The 21501-nt window shown below is 43.9% G+C and overlaps 6 non-coding genes across 6 annotated transcripts; all 6 read left to right on the top strand.

The window, feature by feature from the left end:
* Nucleotides 1–3557: 3557 nt before the first annotated feature.
* Trnas-gcu (transfer RNA serine (anticodon GCU)) lies at nucleotides 3558–3639 on the top strand. Its single transcript has one exon. It is a non-coding gene; the product is annotated as a tRNA-Ser (tRNA).
* Nucleotides 3640–4480: 841 nt separating this feature from the next.
* Trnas-gcu (transfer RNA serine (anticodon GCU)) lies at nucleotides 4481–4562 on the top strand. Its single transcript has one exon. It is a non-coding gene; the product is annotated as a tRNA-Ser (tRNA).
* An 841-nt stretch (nucleotides 4563–5403) lies between these two features.
* On the top strand, nucleotides 5404–5485 carry Trnas-gcu (transfer RNA serine (anticodon GCU)). Its single transcript has one exon. It is a non-coding gene; the product is annotated as a tRNA-Ser (tRNA).
* Nucleotides 5486–6286: 801 nt separating this feature from the next.
* On the top strand, nucleotides 6287–6368 carry Trnas-gcu (transfer RNA serine (anticodon GCU)). Its single transcript has one exon. It is a non-coding gene; the product is annotated as a tRNA-Ser (tRNA).
* An 841-nt stretch (nucleotides 6369–7209) lies between these two features.
* On the top strand, nucleotides 7210–7291 carry Trnas-gcu (transfer RNA serine (anticodon GCU)). Its single transcript has one exon. It is a non-coding gene; the product is annotated as a tRNA-Ser (tRNA).
* An 841-nt stretch (nucleotides 7292–8132) lies between these two features.
* Nucleotides 8133–8214, top strand: Trnas-gcu (transfer RNA serine (anticodon GCU)). Its single transcript has one exon. It is a non-coding gene; the product is annotated as a tRNA-Ser (tRNA).
* The last annotated feature ends 13287 nt before the right edge of the window (nucleotides 8215–21501 follow it).

Genomic DNA, 21501 nt, shown 5'->3' with positions numbered 1-21501 from the left:
GGAGAGGATGAGGTGGATAAGACACACAACAGAGTTCCACTACGCCTGCTTACGCGATCTTTACGAGGAGCCAATGTCCCAGGACATCTTAATACAGATCAACAAAACAAAAGCAGCGCTACTCAATATTAAGAGATCACAGCTAGAAGGATTAAAAATCAGATCGCACTCACATAGTATCGTGGACGACGAAAATGCCTCAATATATCACCTCATACAACACGCCAAACAAAGGCGACGAAATTTTATAGGGTCCCTCAGAGCCGAAGATCAGAGAGTCCTCACCAACCAGAAGGACATGATCGACGAGGCGTATCGATTTTACAATACCCTATATAGTGTCAATCAGATAGACGACAATGCTGTACGAGACCTTTTATCGTCAACAGGCCTAGAGAACACTATAACGGAAGAGGACAACCGCAACTTCTATGCTGACCTCACCACGGATGACGTTTTTGACGTAATTAGGTGCTCACCTTCTAAGAAGTCACCAGGTCCAGATGGGCTGCCGCTGGAGTTTTACCGAACGTATTGGCACATTATAGGCAATGCATTCACGGACATGATCAACGAAATTCTTCATGGGGTGGATGTCCCAGTGGCCTTCAAACAGAGCATAACAGTGTTACTTCCAAAGGGCAGGACCACAGGTTTAAAGGATATCACAAAGACACGGCCCATAAGCCTATTGAATTCTGACTACAAAATCGTAGCTAGGGTTCTTAAAGAAAGACTGCAACCGATTTTAGGAAAGATCAGCGGTAGTCATCAGACTTGTCTTCCAGGGCGCAGTATCTTTACAACTGTAAGTGCGTACAGGGACATAGTTTCCATTTTTGCAAATACAACAGCAAATGGTGGTCTGGCTTTTATAGACTTTAGCAAGGCATTTGACAGGATCAATCATGACTATCTTCTGAACACCATGACCTACATGGGGTTTAATGAGGGTAATGTGAACGTTTTAGCCAACATCTTAAATGGTTTAACAACGAAAGTAACTATTAATGGTCATCGCACTAAAGATATTCCCATAGCCAATGGAGTCCCTCAGGGGAGTCCATTGTCAATGATGTTATACGTAGTTGCCTTGGAACCACTTTTAAGGAGGTTAGACGACGCATTAGAGGGCATGCTAGTGTCAGGCATGAAACAGGTGACGAACGCATTCGCAGATGACGTAGGAGTGATAATTCGCAGCGCCGCGGACATCGCAACGTTAACAGATAACTTGCAGTCGTACTGCACCGCATCGGGTGCGAGAATCAATGACACGAAGAGCGTTTTTCTAAATCTGCACGGACTATCTGACGTCACCGTCCCTTGGGCGAGGAGTGTGGACCGGCATACTGCCCTGGGAGTTACCCTCTACAGCTGCCCTCTTCGGCTAATAGCATCTAACTGGAAAACTGTCCTCGACAAGATCCGTGGCGCGCTCATTTTAAATCATATGAGGGACGTCAATATCAAGCAAAAAATTAAGTTGATAAACTTAGCAGTATTATCCAGAGCAACTTACATCGGACAGATTTTGCCAATACCCAAAGGAATAGCTAAAGCGATAATGTCCACCATATGTAGACACATTTGGCACGGGAATATCTTTCGAGTTGCTGTGGACACGTTGACTTTACCACCCGAAGAGGGAGGCCTCGGTCTCACAGATGTCCACAAAAGGTCTATTGCCTTATTCCTTAAGCGGTCTTTGCAAGTTATCGAAAGTCAACCAGACGGTCTGACAGCTAAATTATTCAACTTTTTCCAACCACAAAGCTTCCAACCGCCGATAGATATAAGTCTGATTAATTATAAATTAAAACATATTAGGTTCTTCTACTTTGAATTAAGCTACATGAGCTGTATAGTACGGAATAAACGCAAGAGAAACTATCGCTATATATTCAATAGTTTACGAACGGCGGCAAATTGCAATAAGACACAGGCCAAGAACCCAAACCGCGACTGGAAAACTATATGGAACAACATTAACAACAAGTTACTACCAACGGAAGTTCAGGTGGCATGGTACAGAGTGGTGAATAACGTCATTAGTACTAACGAGAAACTCCATTCCATAGGTCTCAGTGACACAAACACTTGTCAGAAATGCAACGAGACTGACACTTTGGATCACCGTTTTGTCTGCAAAGGGTGTAAAGATATTTGGGAAGAGGTAAAGCAGCAGGTCGCCTTTCTGACCCGCAGCGATGGGAGAGAGCTAAATTTGAATCTAATTTTCTTCCCAGAAAAGGTCTTTTTTCCTACACCAAAACATAATGCAATAATATGGCTTCTTGGGAACTACGTAAGTTACATTGTCAATTCGAAAGGTGACGATAATATTATGGAATACCGGACATATCTCCATGAGCAATACTTCAAAATACTCCACAAACAAGATCACAAAAAGAATTTTGGAAATATGTTAAGAATCCTGTTCCACAAACAGGGAGTAGGTTAAGATACCCCAGTAACAATCATCCCCAGGAAGAAGCGAGCTAAAGTAGGGGACTGCCGGTGAGGGTGAAGTACGGTGGGGACTTCGTGTGCCCCGTGGCCGCTACGGTAGCCGTGAAGGCCTCATCAGAACCCCGAAACAGCTATGCTTACGGCGGTACCACTAATAGCAGCTGCATTTAGAATCCCAGTTGATGCTTTTCCCGAAGTGGATCTTCAAATTAATTTCCTTCTTTCATTTCAAAAAAACAAAAAAAAAAAACAAAAAAAAATAATGACAAATAAAAAAAACTAAATACAATGAAACACAAAATAAAAAAAAAAAGTGGTTAAGGCGTTGGACTGCTAATCCAATGTGCTCTGCACGCGTGGGTTCGAATCCCATCCTCGTCAAAGAAATTTACGTAAAGCACGCTTTTGCGGTCACTCCTTCTCCGTGCGAAACGCCACTCAGTAGTAACATCGACGCGTGTACGTGGCAGATAGCGTGTGTATGAAATAAGTGACTAAACTGCCTACCAGATGAAAGCGCACAACATTCCATAGCGTACGCCCTTCGAATTAAACATCAATTCGAGATCTATAAACCAATCAAATTTCGGTTCCAGCAAAGAGTATGTTGGTATTTGCGAACGACGAGTTGTTATTTATATTTAAGTGCATATCTGTCGCAGTCATTTTAACGTATCGTGCCTTTAATAATCCATCTGTAGCAAACAGCAGGACAATCTTGGGCTAGGGGGCACGTCAAAATCTTGCAAGCAATATCAGTGTAGCGTATCGAGCTGTACGTTTCGTTGCAGTAAGTCGTGCAAAAGAATGCACAGCACCTTTCTCATTTGCATTAGACGACACTGCATGTCGATACAATGCTTATTCCTGCAGTAGATAAGTGGGCCAATGATTTTACCCGATCGCATATCCACATGGACGGATGCTGTCATTAAACGATTCGCCAGTGGGAGCTTGGTCGGCCGCACTGCAGCTTGGCATTAGACGTTAACACCGGCCCAGTACCATGTTTGGAATGTGTTTTCGAATCGACAAATGTCTTCTTTCCGCAAGCACTCGCCAAAGACACATCTTTAGTTCCAGCAGACGAAGTGGCCGAGTGGTTAAGGCGTTGGACTGCTAATCCAATGTGCTCTGCACGCGTGGGTTCGAATCCCATCCTCGTCGAAGAAATTTACGTAAAGCACGCTTTTGCGGTCACTCCTTCTCCGTGCGAAACGCCACTCAGTAGTAACATCGACGCGTGTACGTGGCAGATAGCGTGTGTATGAAATAAGTGACTAAACTGCCTACCACATGAAAGCGCACAACATTCCATAGCGTATGCCCTTCGAATTAAACATCAATTCGAGATCTATAAACCAATCAAATTTCGGCTCCAGCAAAGAGTATGTTGGTATTTGCGAACGACGAGTTCTTATTTATATTTAAGTGCATATCTGTCGCAGTCATTTTAACGTATCGTGCCTTTAATAATCCATCTGTAGCACAACTGTCGCCTTCCGACAGTTTGTTGTTTAAATTCAGGCCGCCATCTACAGAAGCCATTTGGCAGGTCCTACTGGAGAGACTTGACTTTGCAGACATCCGTCGCTAGTGGCCGCCCAAACACCAAGCTCCATCGCAAACAGCAGGACAATCTTGGGCTAGGGAGGACGTCAAAACCTTGCAAGCAATATCAGTGTAGCGTATCGAGCTGTACGTTTCGTTGCAGTAAGTCGTGCAAAAGAATGCACAGCACCTTTCTCATTTGCATTAGACGACACTGCATGTCGATACAATGCTTATTCCTGCAGTAGATAAGTGGGCCAATGATTTTACCCGATCGCATATCCACATGGACGGATGCTGTCATTAAGCGATTCGCCAGTGGGAGCTTGGTCGGCCGCACTGCAGCTTGGCATTAGACGTTAACACCGGCCCAGTACCATGTTTTGAATGTGTTTTCGAATCGACAAATGTCTTCTTTCCGAAAGCACTCGCCAAAGACACAACGGTAGCTCCAGCAGACGAGGTGGCCGAGTGGTTAAGGCGTTGGACTGCTAATCCAATGTGCTCTGCACGCGTGGGTTCGAATCCCATCCTCGTCGAAGAATTTTACGTAAAGCACGCGTTTGCGGTCACTCCTTCTCCGTGCGAAACGCCACTCAGTAGTAACATCGACGCGTGTACGTGGCAGATAGCGTGTATATGAAATAAGAGACAAAACTGCCTACCAGATGAAAGCGCACAACATTCCATAGCGTATGCCCTTCGAATTAAACATCAATTCGAGATCTATAAACCAATCAAATTTCGGCTCCAGCAAAGAGTATGTTGGTATTTGCGAACGACGAGTTCTTATTTATATTTAAGTGCATATTTGTCGCAGTCATTTTAACGTATCGTGCCTTTAATAATCCATCTGTAGCACAACTGTCGCCTTCCGACAGTTTGTTGTTTAAATTGAGGCCGCCATCTACAGAAGCCATTTGGCAGGGCCTACTGGAGAGACTTGAGTTTGCAGACATCCGTCGCTAGTGGCCGCCCAAACACCAAGCTCCATCGCAAACAGCAGGACAATCTTGGGCTAGGGGGGACGTCAAAACCTTGCAAGCAATATCAGTGTAGCGTATCGAGCTGTACGTTTCGTTGCAGTAAGTCGTGCAAAAGAATGCACAGCACCTTTCTCATTTGCATTAGACGACACTGCATGTCGATACAATGCTTATTCCTGCAGTAGATAAGTGGGCCAATGATTTTACCCGATCGCATATCCACATGGACGGATGCTGTCATTAAACGATTCGCCAGTGGGAGCTTGGTCGGCCGCACTGCAGCTTGGCATTAGACGTTAACACCGGCCCAGTACCATGTTTTGAATGTGTTTTCGAATCGACAAATGTCTTCTTTCCGCAAGCACTCGCCAAAGACACAACTGTAGCTCCAGCAGACGAGGTGGCCGACTGGTCAAGGCGTTGGACTGCTAATCCAATGTGCTCTGCACGCGTGGGTTCGAATCCCATCCTCGTCGAAGAATTTTACGTAAAGCACGCGTTTGCGGTCACTCCTTCTCCGTGCGAAACGCCACTCAGTAGTAACATCGACGCGTGTACGTGGCAGATAGCGTGTGTATCAAATAAGAGACAAAACTGCCTACCAGATGAAAGCGCACAACATTCCATAGCGTATGCCCTTCGAATTAAACACCAATTCGAGATCTATAAACCAATCTAATTTCGGCTCCAGCAAAGAGTATGTTGGTATTTGCGAACGACGAGTTCTTATTTATATTTAAGTGCATATCTGTCGCAGTTATTTTAACGTATCGTGCCTTTAATAATTTAAAGTCAGGCCGCCATCTACAGAAGCCATTTGGCAGGGCCTACTGGAGAGACTTGACTTTGCAGACATCCGTCGCTAGTGGCCGCCCAAACACCAAGCTCCATCGCAAACAGCAGGACAATCTTGGGCTAGGGGGGACGTCAAAACCTTGCAAGCAATATCAGTGTAGCGTATCGAGCTGTACGTTTCGTTGCAGTAAGTCGAGCAAAAGAATGCACAGCACCTTTCTCATTTGCATTAGACGACACTGCATGTCGATACAATGCTTATTCCTGCAGTAGATAAGTGGGCCGGTGATTTTACCCGATCGCATATCCACATGGACGGATGCTGTCATTAAACGATTCGCCAGTGGGAGCTTGGTCGGCCGCACTGCAGCTTGGCATTAGACGTTAACACCGGCCCAGTACCATGTTTTGAATGTGTTTTCGAATCGACAAATGTCTTCTTTCCGCAAGCACTCGCCAAAGACACAACTGTAGCTCCAGCAGACGAGGTGGCCGAGTGGTTAAGGCGTTGGACTGCTAATCCAATGTGCTCTGCACGCGTGGGTTCGAATCCCATCCTCGTCGAAGAATTTTACGTAAAGCACGCGTTTGCGGTCACTCCTTCACCGTGCGAAACGCCACTCAGTAGTAACATCGACGCGTGTACGTGGCAGATAGCGTGTATATGAAATAAGAGACAAAACTGCCTACCAGATGAAAGCGCACAACATTCCATAGCGTATGCCCTTCGAATTAAACATCAATTCGAGATCTATAAACCAATCAAATTTCGGCTCCAGCAAAGAGTATGTTGGTATTTGCGAACGACGAGTTCTTATTTATATTTAAGTGCATATCTGTCGCAGTCATTTTAACGTATCGTGCCTTTAATAATCCATCTGTAGCACAACTGTCGCCTTCCGACAGTTTGTTCTTTAAAGTCAGGCCGCCATCTACAGAAGCCATTTGGCAGGGCCTACTGGAGAGACTTGACTTTGCAGACATCCGTCGCTAGTGGCCGCCCAAACACCAAGCTCCATCGCAAACAGCAGGACAATCTTGGGCTAGGGAGGACGTCAAAACCTTGCAAGCAATATCAGTGTAGCGTATCGAGCTGTACGTTTCGTTGCAGTAAGTCGTGCAAAAGAATGCACAGCACCTTTCTCATTTGCATTAGACGACACTGCATGTCGATACAATGCTTATTCCTGCAGTAGATAAGTGGGCCAATGATTTTACCCGATCGCATATCCACATGGGCGGATGCTGTCATTAAACGATTCGCCAGTGGGAGCTTGGTCGGCCGCACTGCAGCTTGGCATTAGACGTTAACACCGGCCCAGTACCATGTTTTGAATGTGTTTTCGAATCGACAAATGTCTTCTTTCCGCAAGCACTCGCCAAAGACACAACTGTAGCTCCAGCAGACGAGGTGGCCGAGTGGTCAAGGCGTTGGACTGCTAATCCAATGTGCTCTGCACGCGTGGGTTCGAATCCCATCCTCGTCGAAGAATTTTACGTAAAGCACGCGTTTGCGGTCACTCCTTCTCCGTGCGAAACGCCACTCAGTAGTAACATCGACGCGTGTACGTGGCAGATAGCGTGTGTATGAAATAAGAGACAAAACTGCCTAACAGATGAAAGCGCACAACATTCCATAGCGTATGCCCTTCGAATTAAACACCAATTCGAGATCTATAAACCAATCTAATTTCGGCTCCAGCAAAGAGTATGTTGGTATTTGCGAACGACGAGTTCTTATTTATATTTAAGTGCATATTTGTCGCAGTCATTTTAACGTATCGTGCCTTTAATAATCCATCTATAGCACAACTGTCGCCTTCCGACAGTTTGTTGTTTAAATTGAGGCCGCCATCTACAGAAGCCATTTGGCAGGGCCTACTGGAGAGACTTGAGTTTGCAGACATCCGTCGCTAGTGGCCGCCCAAACACCAAGCTCCATCGCAAACAGCAGGACAATCTTGGGCTAGGGGGGACGTCAAAACCTTGCAAGCAATATCAGTGTAGCGTATCGAGCTGTACGTTTCGTTGCAGTAAGTCGAGCAAAAGAATGCACAGCACCTTTCTCATTTGCATTAGACGACACTGCATGTCGATACAATGCTTATTCCTGCAGTAGATAAGTGGGCCGGTGATTTTACCCGATCGCATATCCACATGGACGGATGCTGTCATTAAACGATTCGCCAGTGGGACCTTGGTCGGCCGCACTGCAGCTTGGCATTAGACGTTAACACCGGCCCAGTACCATGTTTTGAATGTGTTTTCGAATCGACAAATGTCTTCTTTCCGCAAGCACTCGCCAAAGACACAACTGTAGTTCCAGCAGACGAGGTGGCCGAGTGGTTAAGGCGTTGGACTGCTAATCCAATGTGCTCTGCACGCGTGGGTTCGAATCCCATCCTCGTCGAAGAAATTTACGTAAAAAAAAGCACGCTTTTGCGGTCACTCCTTCTCCGTGCGAAACGCCACTCAGTAGTAACATCGACGCGTGTACGTGGCAGATAGCGTGTGTATGAAATAAGTGACAAAACTGCCTACCAGATGAAAGCGCACAACATTCCATAGCTTATGCCCTTCGAATTAAACATCAATTCGAGATCTATAAACCAATCAAATTTCGGCTCCAGCAAAGATTATGTTGGTATTTGCGAACGACGAGTTCTTATTTATATTTAAGTGCATATCTGTCGCAGTCATTTTAACGTATCGTGCCTTTAATAATCCATCTGTAGCACAACTGTCGCCTTCCGACAGTTTGTTCTTTAAAGTCAGGCCGCCATCTACAGAAGCCATTTGGCAGGGCCTACTGGAGAGACTTGACTTTGCAGACATCCGTCGCTAGTGGCCGCCCAAACACCAAGCTCCATCGCAAACAGCAGGACAATCTTGGGCTAGGGGGGACGTCAAAACCTTGCAAGCAATATCAGTGTAGCGTATCGAGCTGTACGTTTCGTTGCAGTAAGTCGAGCAAAAGAATGCACAGCACCTTTCTCATTTGCATTAGACGACACTGCATGTCGATACAATGCTTATTCCTGCAGTAGATAAGTGGGCCGGTGATTTTACCCGATCGCATATCCACATGGACGGATGCTGTCATTAAACGATTCGCCAGTGGGAGCTTGGTCGGCCGCACTGCAGCTTGGCATTAGACGTTAACACCGGCCCAGTACCATGTTTTGAATGTGTTTTCGAATCGACAAATGTCTTCTTTCCGCAAGCACTCGCCAAAGACACAACTGTAGCTCCAGCAGACGAGGTGGCCGAGTGGTTCATTCTGGCTCTAGCTGCCGACGCGTACGGACGTGCCGCCGTTTGCTGCGCGTAGTCAGTGCTTCGCCAGTGTTTACATTTGCGTTTCGGTGTCCTTGTTTTTTGTGATTTTTCTTCGTGTGTAACTTGTGATTATTCTGCCTATTGTGTTCTGTTGTGTGTTTTCTACCGACGTTCATTTATCGTTTGTGGAGTTTTCGGTAATTACCGGAATCTCCCCTTGATTTCTGCATACCATGGCTACAACTGTGAGGAAGAATACGCTGGTTTTTGCGTTCGCCAAGGAAACACGACGTGTTCAGCCGACTGCTCTGGAAATTCATGATTGGCTTGATCAGGTACTTGGCATTAATTCTGATATGGTGCATACCACTCAGCTAGATACTGACAACTACTGTGTTTTCGTAAAATTTTTGAGCCCCGTTTCGGTAGATAAGATTATTGGAAAATTCGGGTATCATGTAGAATTTTTGCATAGAGACGGCACTACAAGTAAAGTAGCTATCAGGAGAGCTGATGCTCTTTATAGATCTGTGCGGGTGTTAAATTTACCTATCGAGATAGATAATGAGAAAATCAAGGTTGCCCTGTCTCAATATGGTGAGGTTAAGGATATAGTTAACGAACGGTGGTCGAAGCAATTTAAAATTCAGAGCTTCAATGGTATTCGTTCGGTAGAGATGGAAGTAAAGTCGAATATCCCATCTCATATAACTGTTGACGGGCATAAAGCCCACGTGATTTATACTGATCAAACCCCTACGTGCCATATATGCAATGAATCGGGTCATTTAAGGCAGGACTGTCCTCGTCGTGTTTTTGTACTAAAAACGAATTTAGTCCAACGGCGCAAGATGACCTTGAGCGAAGTTTTGGCAACTGATAATACAGCCAAACAGGGTGAGGGTTCGGATCCTGTACCTAGTTCTGGAAATATTGCTGTTGATGGTAGTGATTTTCCACCCCTGGTACCACGCTTGAATTGTGATTCTTCTGCCCGAGAGTTGGACGTACTAAACAAGAAACGACCACTTGAACATACAGATGATCATTCCGATGATGAAACCTCCCGACAATCTCCTGCTGTACGTAAACAGAAGGCTAGCGATGAAACTCTGCCTGTGCCCCAAGGCGAAATGCAAGTGGATTTAATCACAGTTTCTGATACGTCCCGCTCATTGCCAGAAAATGAAACGGCCGCCTCCGACAGCGATAAAGTAGAAGTCCCCGAGGCAGTGACAACTTGCCCAGCTGTAAACAGCGATAATCAGCTGTTTACAGACGGGAATTTCGCGGAAGCGGTAGAACAACAACACCGCGACACCGCAACAGCACAGCAACCGGCACCAGAGTGTAAACAAGAGGAAGTGTTTACTCCTGAACCGGAAAATAAGCAAACACCGTCGCAAGCATCACAACAAACGAAGGTAGCATGTAAACAGCAGGCAGTGTTTACAAACCAGATCTCTCGCGACACTGTTGCTGAAGCGGCCACGCCGAGTGCTGCCACAACAAAATCAGGTCAGAGTTTTCAGGGCGTCCACCGCCGTACGCTAAAACCACAACCGAATCTTACTGTTTCTCGCACCCAACCCAAACAAAAAGCCGACAAGTCAGATGTAAAATCGCAGAAAAATATACGATATGACATTGTCAGAGTAGGTGCTCCAGATGAGCCTCCTGATACATTCAATGTCGAACAGCCCCTCAGTACTAAGGTACGGGATGACAATGGAAGACAAGCTAACGTTTAGCAACCGTGTTACGATGAATATTGCGAAATTCTAACGACTGTAGTTCTAAAACGGATTTCTACATACCAAAAGTATAACAGTTTTTGACCAAGGTTTGTAGGTGGCCAATAGCCAGTTACAGATGCAAGCATACACTATCACAACGATAAATATAAATAAAATTCGAACCTCATTAAAGCTAGCTGCTCTCAAGGAATTTTTGTATGACTCTGGAACCGATATCGCGTTGCTACAGGAGGTTGTAACGACGTCTCTTGCAATACCAGGATATACCGCCATTGTTAACGTATCTTGTGAAACACATACAGGAACAGCGTTTCTGCTCAGGGAAGGAATTCCCGTGTCTCAAGTAGAGCGTTTGGAATCTGGAAGGGCCATTAGTATAAACGTTTTAGGTACCACATTGATTAACTTATATGCGCCCTCAGGAAATAGTAATAGACAGGACAGGGCAGCATTTTATAAAGAGGAAATTATATATTTATTACGTCGAAACCCAAACAGTTTTATAATGGGCGGTGATTTTAACTGTGTGTTAAATCGTAAGGATCAACAACCACACTTTAACGGTTCGTTGGAACTTAAACGCCTAGTAACCGACTTAAAACTTAAGGACGCATGGGAACTAAAATATCCAACGAATGTTGAATATACGTATATAACACAGACTTCGCGTAGTAGAATAGACAGAATTTATGTTTCCCAAAACTTAGAACGATGTCTACTTAATTCAGAAATCGTACCTGTATATTTTAGTGACCACTGCAGTATGAAGGCGTGCATTAATTTAGCTCCGCAGCCGATTAAGATTTTTAGGAACCAGTGGCATCTAAATGTCTCTCTCTTAAAAGAGCAAGATTTGGCAGACGCAGTATCAGAAGCGTGGACTTTATGTCTGCGATCGATCGACAGGCACCCCACGGTATTAGATTGGTGGATTAAGGTTGCAAAACCGAGACTGAGAAAAGTGTGTATCAGATACAGCAGAGAAAGAGCGCAGGAGTTAAAAAACAGTATGGAATTTTATTACAGATTGTTGCGGGACCTCTACGCACAGGCAAACGTGTCAACCATTAGATTACACGACATCAAACACACCAAAGCGAAATTACTCGCCTTTAAAAGACAGCAGATGGAAGGCTTAAAACTGAAGTCAAAGGCGAAGTCGGTGGTAGATGATGAAACAACATCCTTATATCATCTGCTTCGGCATGCAAAGAATAGGCGACGAACTGTCATTAGTGAAATTAAAACATCCAATGGGACTACACTCACGTCTCAGAAGGAGATTCTCAATGCAGTATACCAATACTACCACGAGTTATATTCTTCCAGCCCACCTCACGAGGGGTCTCTGCAAGAGGTTCTCAGTGTTTTATCCCCACAATTGACGAGTTCTGAAAACGACGAAATCCTTTCTGAAGTCAGTAACGAAGAGGTTCGTGAGATAATAACCAAGTCCCCGTTAAATAAATCTGCTGTACCTGACGGACTGCCTGTAGAATTTTACTTAAAATTCTGGTTTTTAATTGGTGACACTTTTACATGCATTGTCAATGAGATTTTTAACGAGCAGACGGTACCTGAAGATTTTAAAGATAGCAAAATTGTACTTATACCGAAAAACAAAGGAACGAAAAGTTTAAACAATTACCGCCCTATTTCACTTTTAAACTCTGACTACAAAATAGTATGCAGGATTTTAAAAAAGAGACTTTCCCCTCTGACCGACAAATTAATTAGTCAACATCAGTCATGTGCAGCAAATAGAAGTATTTTTAATACAATTTCTGAATATAGAGACATCATCGCCTTAGCATCAGTTTCCAATATCAAATGTGCTCTACTCTTTATAGATTTTAATAAGGCCTTCGACTCGGTGAATCACCGTTTCCTGTTTGAGGTACTGACGAAAATGGGATTCGTCCACAAAACTGTTAATGTTTTAAAAAACATTGCTACTGGTCTGCACGCTAAATTAGCCATCAACTGTCAGCTGTCGCGGCAAATTCCAATAAACCGCGGCATTCCACAGGGAAGTCCCTTATCTATGTTTTTGTTTGTTGTGTCGTTAGAGCCCTTTTTACGAAGTGTTCATGAAAGGTTAAAGGGCATAACTATAACTGGTAGGAAAACTGTAGTGCGAGCCTATGCTGACGATGTTGGTGTCGTCATAAGAGGGCAAGATGATGTAATTCGACTAGGGGCCATTCTTCAAACTTACTGCCGCGCATCGGGTGCGACAAAGAACGAAAATAAAAGTACAATCTTGGGAATGCGGGGTCTTGACCGGATACACATCGATTGGGCTAAGTCAGTTACCACCCACAAAACCCTGGGGACACTCCTGACGGCATGTCCCATGAGGATGACAGCCCTCAACTGGAAAGAGGTTTCCACAAAGATTCAAGGCGGCCTCATTGAGAACACACAACGACTTATGAACCAGGTTCAGAGGGTCAAGTTCATTAACTTATGCATTCTCTCAAAGGCATTCTATATGGCACAAGTTTTTCCCTTGCCGAAGTTGATAGCTCAGAAAATAATGTCGAGAGTGGCAAATTTCTTATGGAAGGGGGAAATCTACAGGGTTAACCTAAAAACTGCGACCTTACATCCTAGAAATGGAGGCCTCGGACTGGTGGACATACGTAATAAAGCTTCTGCGCTTTTCATAAAACGGTCTTTAAGCATATTTCACGCCAACCCAGGCAGTATTACTACACAATTGTTTCAATGTGTCCAACCAGAAAGCCTTCAGCCACCGGCAGACGTACAAAAGATTAATCCCCGACTGCGATACGTTAGAATCTTGTACACAGAATTGAGCTATGTTAACGAGAAACTCAGAACTTCACTGCACATTGCAGCCCGAGATATCATGAGAGAACGACAACAATACGAAGGCAAAAATAAAATTGCCACGAAATATATGAATTGCAACTGGGATGCAATTTGGGAGAATATTAGTTTTAACGGGCTCAATTCACATGTGGTAACGGCATGGTACAAAGCCGTCAATGATATTGTCAGCACCAACGAACGGCTTTATAAAATTGGGAAAGCTGAAACCCCCTTATGTCGGACATGTAAACTGGTTGACACCGTGATTCATAGATTCACGTGTGGTGGAAATTTCAACAACTGGATTTGGCTCAGGAAAAGTCTTGCACTACTGCAACGAACGTCACCCACTTCTATTACTCCTATGATGCTTCTCAGACCTGAAATTAAGTATTACCCCAAAACCAAAAATAATGCAATACACTGGTTAATGGGACAGTTTGTCCATTACATTCTCAATAAAATAGGTGGTGACGATGAAACGGAATTCAAGCTTTTTATGAAAATGGAGTACAGTAAAGTTAAGCACTATGCAGACCACAGGAAAATGTATGGAAACATGTTGCTCATTTTATTCGAAAGAATAGGTGTTGGTTAAAAAGCACAGTCTAACAATAAAGTTACTATTTTAGGGGTACTGAAGGAATGAAGTATGAGATCTACGTTCAAGATGAAGGAAATGCCTCTTCTTTTATCCATTTCTGTTATGTCGGTCCCCCCAATATGTGTCTCATAAATGCTGGAGGTATATTGAGGTAAAATAACATGTTTCCTACTCGAATGACTGTTGAATGATCACTCGAATGACAGCCTTCCAATGAGATCTCCACCCAGACGTCGTACAAACAGTGCTCCGCACCATAGTAAAAAGAGCAGGCAAAGACCACACAGACTATAACCGCTTTTCTATAACATGTAAAATGTACTGAAGGAGCCATTCGGTGGGAGTAATGGCGGGGACATCGTGGCCAGGCCTCGAGTTCTTTGACCCCTGCCCTCTTTGTCCCCGTCATGCGCCTACTGATGGCTTCCAAAAAGACACAAAAACAAAACAAGTGGTCTCTGGCAAAAAACGGGAAAAAAAAGGTTGGTAGAGCGGTGGACTGTTGTGGAAAAAAAAAAAAAAAAAAGTGGTTAAGGCGTTGGACTGCTAATCCAATGTGCTCTGCACGCGTGGGTTCGAATCCCATCCTCGTCGAAGAAATTTACGTAAAAAAAAGCACGCTTTTGCGGTCACTCCTTCTCCGTGCGAAACGCCACTCAGTAGTAACATCGACGCGTGTACGTGGCAGATAGCGTGTGTATGAAATAAGTGACAAAACTGCCTACCAGATGAAAGCGCACAACATTCCATAGCTTATGCCCTTCGAATTAAACATCAATTCGAGATCTATAAACCAATCAAATTTCGGCTCCAGCAAAGATTATGTTGGTATTTGCGAACGACGAGTTCTTATTTATATTTAAGTGCATATCTGTCGCAGTCATTTTAACGTATCGTGCCTTTAATAATCCATCTGTAGCACAACTGTCGCCTTCCGACAGTTTGTTCTTTAAAGTCAGGCCGCCATCTACAGAAGCCATTTGGCAGGGCCTACTGGAGAGACTTGACTTTGCAGACATCCGTCGCTAGTGGCCGCCCAAACACCAAGCTCCATCGCAAACAGCAGGACAATCTTGGGCTAGTGGGGACGTCAAAACCTTGCAAGCAATATCAGTGTAGCGTATCGAGCTGTACGTTTCGTTGCAGTAAGTCGAGCAAAAGAATGCACAGCACCTTTCTCATTTGCATTAGACGACACTGCATGTCGATACAATGCTTATTCCTGCAGTAGATAAGTGGGCCGGTGATTTTACCCGATCGCATATCCACATGGACGGATGCTGTCATTAAACGATTCGCCAGTGGGAGCTTGGTCGGCCGCACTGCAGCTTGGCATTAGACGTTAACACCGGCCCAGTACCATGTTTTGAATGTGTTTTCGAATCGACAAATGTCTTCTTTCCGCAAGCACTCGCCAAAGACACAACTGTAGCTCCAGCAGACGAGGTGGCCGAGTGGTTCATTCTGGCTCTAGCTGCCGACGCGTACGGACGTGCCGCCGTTTGCTGCGCGTAGTCAGTGCTTCGCCAGTGTTTACATTTGCGTTTCGGTGTCCTTGTTTTTTGTGATTTTTCTTCGTGTGTAACTTGTGATTATTCTGCCTATTGTGTTCTGTTGTGTGTTTTCTACCGACGTTCATTTATCGTTTGTGGAGTTTTCGGTAATTACCGGAATCTCCCCTTGATTTCTGCATACCATGGCTACAACTGTGAGGAAGAATACGCTGGTTTTTGCGTTCGCCAAGGAAACACGACGTGTTCAGCCGACTGCTCTGGAAATTCATGATTGGCTTGATCAGGTACTTGGCATTAATTCTGATATGGTGCATACCACTCAGCTAGATACTGACAACTACTGTGTTTTCGTAAAATTTTTGAGCCCCGTTTCGGTAGATAAGATTATTGGAAAATTCGGGTATCATGTAGAATTTTTGCATAGAGACGGCACTACAAGTAAAGTAGCTATCAGGAGAGCTGATGCTCTTTATAGATCTGTGCGGGTGTTAAATTTACCTATCGAGATAGATAATGAGAAAATCAAGGTTGCCCTGTCTCAATATGGTGAGGTTAAGGATATAGTTAACGAACGGTGGTCGAAGCAATTTAAAATTCAGAGCTTCAATGGTATTCGTTCGGTAGAGATGGAAGTAAAGTCGAATATCCCATCTCATATAACTGTTGACGGGCATAAAGCCCACGTGATTTATACTGATCAAACCCCTACGTGCCATATATGCAATGAATCGGGTCATTTAAGGCAGGACTGTCCTCGTCGTGTTTTTGTACTAAAAACGAATTTAGTCCAACGGCGCAAGATGACCTTGAGCGAAGTTTTGGCAACTGATAATACAGCCAAACAGGGTGAGGGTTCGGATCCTGTACCTAGTTCTGGAAATATTGCTGTTGATGGTAGTGATTTTCCACCCCTGGTACCACGCTTGAATTGTGATTCTTCTGCCCGAGAGTTGGACGTACTAAACAAGAAACGACCACTTGAACATACAGATGATCATTCCGATGATGAAACCTCCCGACAATCTCCTGCTGTACGTAAACAGAAGGCTAGCGATGAAACTCTGCCTGTGCCCCAAGGCGAAATGCAAGTGGATTTAATCACAGTTTCTGATACGTCCCGCTCATTGCCAGAAAATGAAACGGCCGCCTCCGACAGCGATAAAGTAGAAGTCCCCGAGGCAGTGACAACTTGCCCAGCTGTAAACAGCGATAATCAGCTGTTTACAGACGGGAATTTCGCGGAAGCGGTAGAACAACAACACCGCGACACCGCAACAGCACAGCAACCGGCACCAGAGTGTAAACAAGAGGAAGTGTTTACTCCTGAACCGGAAAATAAGCAAACACCGTCGCAAGCATCACAACAAACGAAGGTAGCATGTAAACAGCAGGCAGTGTTTACAAACCAGATCTCTCGCGACACTGTTGCTGAAGCGGCCACGCCGAGTGCTGCCACAACAAAATCAGGTCAGAGTTTTCAGGGCGTCCACCGCCGTACGCTAAAACCACAACCGAATCTTACTGTTTCTCGCACCCAACCCAAACAAAAAGCCGACAAGTCAGATGTAAAATCGCAGAAAAATATACGATATGACATTGTCAGAGTAGGTGCTCCAGATGAGCCTCCTGATACATTCAATGTCGAACAGCCCCTCAGTACTAAGGTACGGGATGACAATGGAAGACAAGCTAACGTTTAGCAACCGTGTTACGATGAATATTGCGAAATTCTAAACGACTGTAGTTCTAAAACGGATTTCTACATACCAAAAGTATAACAGTTTTTGACCAAGGTTTGTAGGTGGCCAATAGCCAGTTACAGATGCAAGCATACACTATCACAACGATAAATATAAATAAAATTCGAACCTCATTAAAGCTAGCTGCTCTCAAGGAATTTTTGTATGACTCTGGAACCGATATCGCGTTGCTACAGGAGGTTGTAACGACGTCTCTTGCAATACCAGGATATACCGCCATTGTTAACGTATCTTGTGAAACACATACAGGAACAGCGTTTCTGCTCAGGGAAGGAATTCCCGTGTCTCAAGTAGAGCGTTTGGAATCTGGAAGGGCCATTAGTATAAACGTTTTAGGTACCACATTGATTAACTTATATGCGCCCTCAGGAAATAGTAATAGACAGGACAGGGCAGCATTTTATAAAGAGGAAATTATATATTTATTACGTCGAAACCCAAACAGTTTTATAATGGGCGGTGATTTTAACTGTGTGTTAAATCGTAAGGATCAACAACCACACTTTAACGGTTCGTTGGAACTTAAACGCCTAGTAACCGACTTAAAACTTAAGGACGCATGGGAACTAAAATATCCAACGAATGTTGAATATACGTATATAACACAGACTTCGCGTAGTAGAATAGACAGAATTTATGTTTCCCAAAACTTAGAACGATGTCTACTTAATTCAGAAATCGTACCTGTATATTTTAGTGACCACTGCAGTATGAAGGCGTGCATTAATTTAGCTCCGCAGCCGATTAAGATTTTTAGGAACCAGTGGCATCTAAATGTCTCTCTCTTAAAAGAGCAAGATTTGGCAGACGCAGTATCAGAAGCGTGGACTTTATGTCTGCGATCGATCGACAGGCACCCCACGGTATTAGATTGGTGGATTAAGGTTGCAAAACCGAGACTGAGAAAAGTGTGTATCAGATACAGCAGAGAAAGAGCGCAGGAGTTAAAAAACAGTATGGAATTTTATTACAGATTGTTGCGGGACCTCTACGCACAGGCAAACGTGTCAACCATTAGATTACACGACATCAAACACACCAAAGCGAAATTACTCGCCTTTAAAAGACAGCAGATGGAAGGCTTAAAACTGAAGTCAAAGGCGAAGTCGGTGGTAGATGATGAAACAACATCCTTATATCATCTGCTTCGGCATGCAAAGAATAGGCGACGAACTGTCATTAGTGAAATTAAAACATCCAATGGGACTACACTCACGTCTCAGAAGGAGATTCTCAATGCAGTATACCAATACTACCACGAGTTATATTCTTCCAGCCCACCTCACGAGGGGTCTCTGCAAGAGGTTCTCAGTGTTTTATCCCCACAATTGACGAGTTCTGAAAACGACGAAATCCTTTCTGAAGTCAGTAACGAAGAGGTTCGTGAGATAATAACCAAGTCCCCGTTAAATAAATCTGCTGTACCTGACGGACTGCCTGTAGAATTTTACTTAAAATTCTGGTTTTTAATTGGTGACACTTTTACATGCATTGTCAATGAGATTTTTAACGAGCAGACGGTACCTGAAGATTTTAAAGATAGCAAAATTGTACTTATACCGAAAAACAAAGGAACGAAAAGTTTAAACAATTACCGCCCTATTTCACTTTTAAACTCTGACTACAAAATAGTATGCAGGATTTTAAAAAAGAGACTTTCCCCTCTGACCGACAAATTAATTAGTCAACATCAGTCATGTGCAGCAAATAGAAGTATTTTTAATACAATTTCTGAATATAGAGACATCATCGCCTTAGCATCAGTTTCCAATATCAAATGTGCTCTACTCTTTATAGATTTTAATAAGGCCTTCGACTCGGTGAATCACCGTTTCCTGTTTGAGGTACTGACGAAAATGGGATTCGTCCACAAAACTGTTAATGTTTTAAAAAACATTGCTACTGGTCTGCACGCTAAATTAGCCGTCAACTGTCAGCTGTCGCGGCAAATTCCAATAAACCGCGGCATTCCACAGGGAAGTCCCTTATCTATGTTTTTGTTTGTTGTGTCGTTAGAGCCCTTTTTACGAAGTGTTCATGAAAGGTTAAAGGGCATAACTATAACTGGTAGGAAAACTGTAGTGCGAGCCTATGCTGACGATGTTGGTGTCGTCATAAGAGGGCAAGATGATGTAATTCGACTAGGGGCCATTCTTCAAACTTACTGCCGCGCATCGGGTGCGACAAAGAACGAAAATAAAAGTACAATCTTGGGAATGCGGGGTCTTGACCGGATACACATCGATTGGGCTAAGTCAGTTACCACCCACAAAACCCTGGGGACACTCCTGACGGCATGTCCCATGAGGATGACAGCCCTCAACTGGAAAGAGGTTTCCACAAAGATTCAAGGCGGCCTCATTGAGAACACACAACGACTTATGAACCAGGTTCAGAGGGTCAAGTTCATTAACTTATGCATTCTCTCAAAGGCATTCTATATGGCACAAGTTTTTCCCTTGCCGAAGTTGATAGCTCAGAAAATAATGTCGAGAGTGGCAAATTTCTTATGGAAGGGGGAAATCTACAGGGTTAACCTAAAAACTGCGACCTTACATCCTAGAAATGGAGGCCTCGGACTGGTGGACATACGTAATAAAGCTTCTGCGCTTTTCATAAAACGGTCTTTAAGCATATTTCACGCCAACCCAGGCAGTATTACTACACAATTGTTTCAATGTGTCCAACCAGAAAGCCTTCAGCCACCGGCAGACGTACAAAAGATTAATCCCCGACTGCGATACGTTAGAATCTTGTACACAGAATTGAGCTATGTTAACGAGAAACTCAGAACTTCACTGCACATTGCAGCCCGAGATATCATGAGAGAACGACAACAATACGAAGGCAAAAATAAAATTGCCACGAAATATATGAATTGCAACTGGGATGCAATTTGGGAGAATATTAGTTTTAACGGGCTCAATTCACATGTGGTAACGGCATGGTACAAAGCCGTCAATGATATTGTCAGCACCAACGAACGGCTTTATAAAATTGGGAAAGCTGAAACCCCCTTATGTCGGACATGTAAACTGGTTGACACCGTGATTCATAGATTCACGTGTGGTGGAAATTTCAACAACTGGATTTGGCTCAGGAAAAGTCTTGCACTACTGCAACGAACGTCACCCACTTCTATTACTCCTATGATGCTTCTCAGACCTGAAATTAAGTATTACCCCAAAACCAAAAATAATGCAATACACTTGTTAATGGGACAGTTTGTCCATTACATTCTCAATAAAATAGGTGGTGACGATGAAACGGAATTCAAGCTTTTTATGAAAATGGAGTACAGTAAAGTTAAGCACTATGCAGACCACAGGAAAATGTATGGAAACATGTTGCTCATTTTATTCGAAAGAATAGGTGTTGGTTAAAAAGCACAGTCTAACAATAAAGTTACTATTTTAGGGGTACTGAAGGAATGAAGTATGAGATCTACGTTCAAGATGAAGGAAATGCCTCTTCTTTTATCCATTTCTGTTATGTCGGTCCCCCCAATATGTGTCTCATAAATGCTGGAGGTATATTGAGGTAAAATAACATGTTTCCTACTCGAATGACTGTTGAATGATCACTCGAATGACAGCCTTCCAATGAGATCTCCACCCAGACGTCGTACAAACAGTGCTCCGCACCATAGTAAAAAGAGCAGGCAAAGACCACACAGACTATAACCGCTTTTCTATAACATGTAAAATGTACTGAAGGAGCCATTCGGTGGGAGTAATGGCGGGGACATCGTGGCCAGGCCTCGAGTTCTTTGACCCCTGCCCTCTTTGTCCCCGTCATGCGCCTACTGATGGCTTCCAAAAAGACACAAAAACAAAACAAGTGGTCTCTGGCAAAAAACGGGAAAAAAAAGGTTGGTAGAGCGGTGGACTGTAGTGGAAAAAAAAAAAAAAAAAAAAAGTGGTTAAGGCGTTGGACTGCTAATCC

Source organism: Schistocerca serialis, chromosome 2, assembly GCF_023864345.2.
Source record: "Schistocerca serialis cubense isolate TAMUIC-IGC-003099 chromosome 2, iqSchSeri2.2, whole genome shotgun sequence".
Classification (NCBI taxonomy): Eukaryota; Metazoa; Arthropoda; class Insecta; order Orthoptera; family Acrididae; genus Schistocerca; species Schistocerca serialis.
Note: the sequence above shows the minus strand (reverse complement) of the source record. Positions and strands in the feature narration are given on the sequence as shown.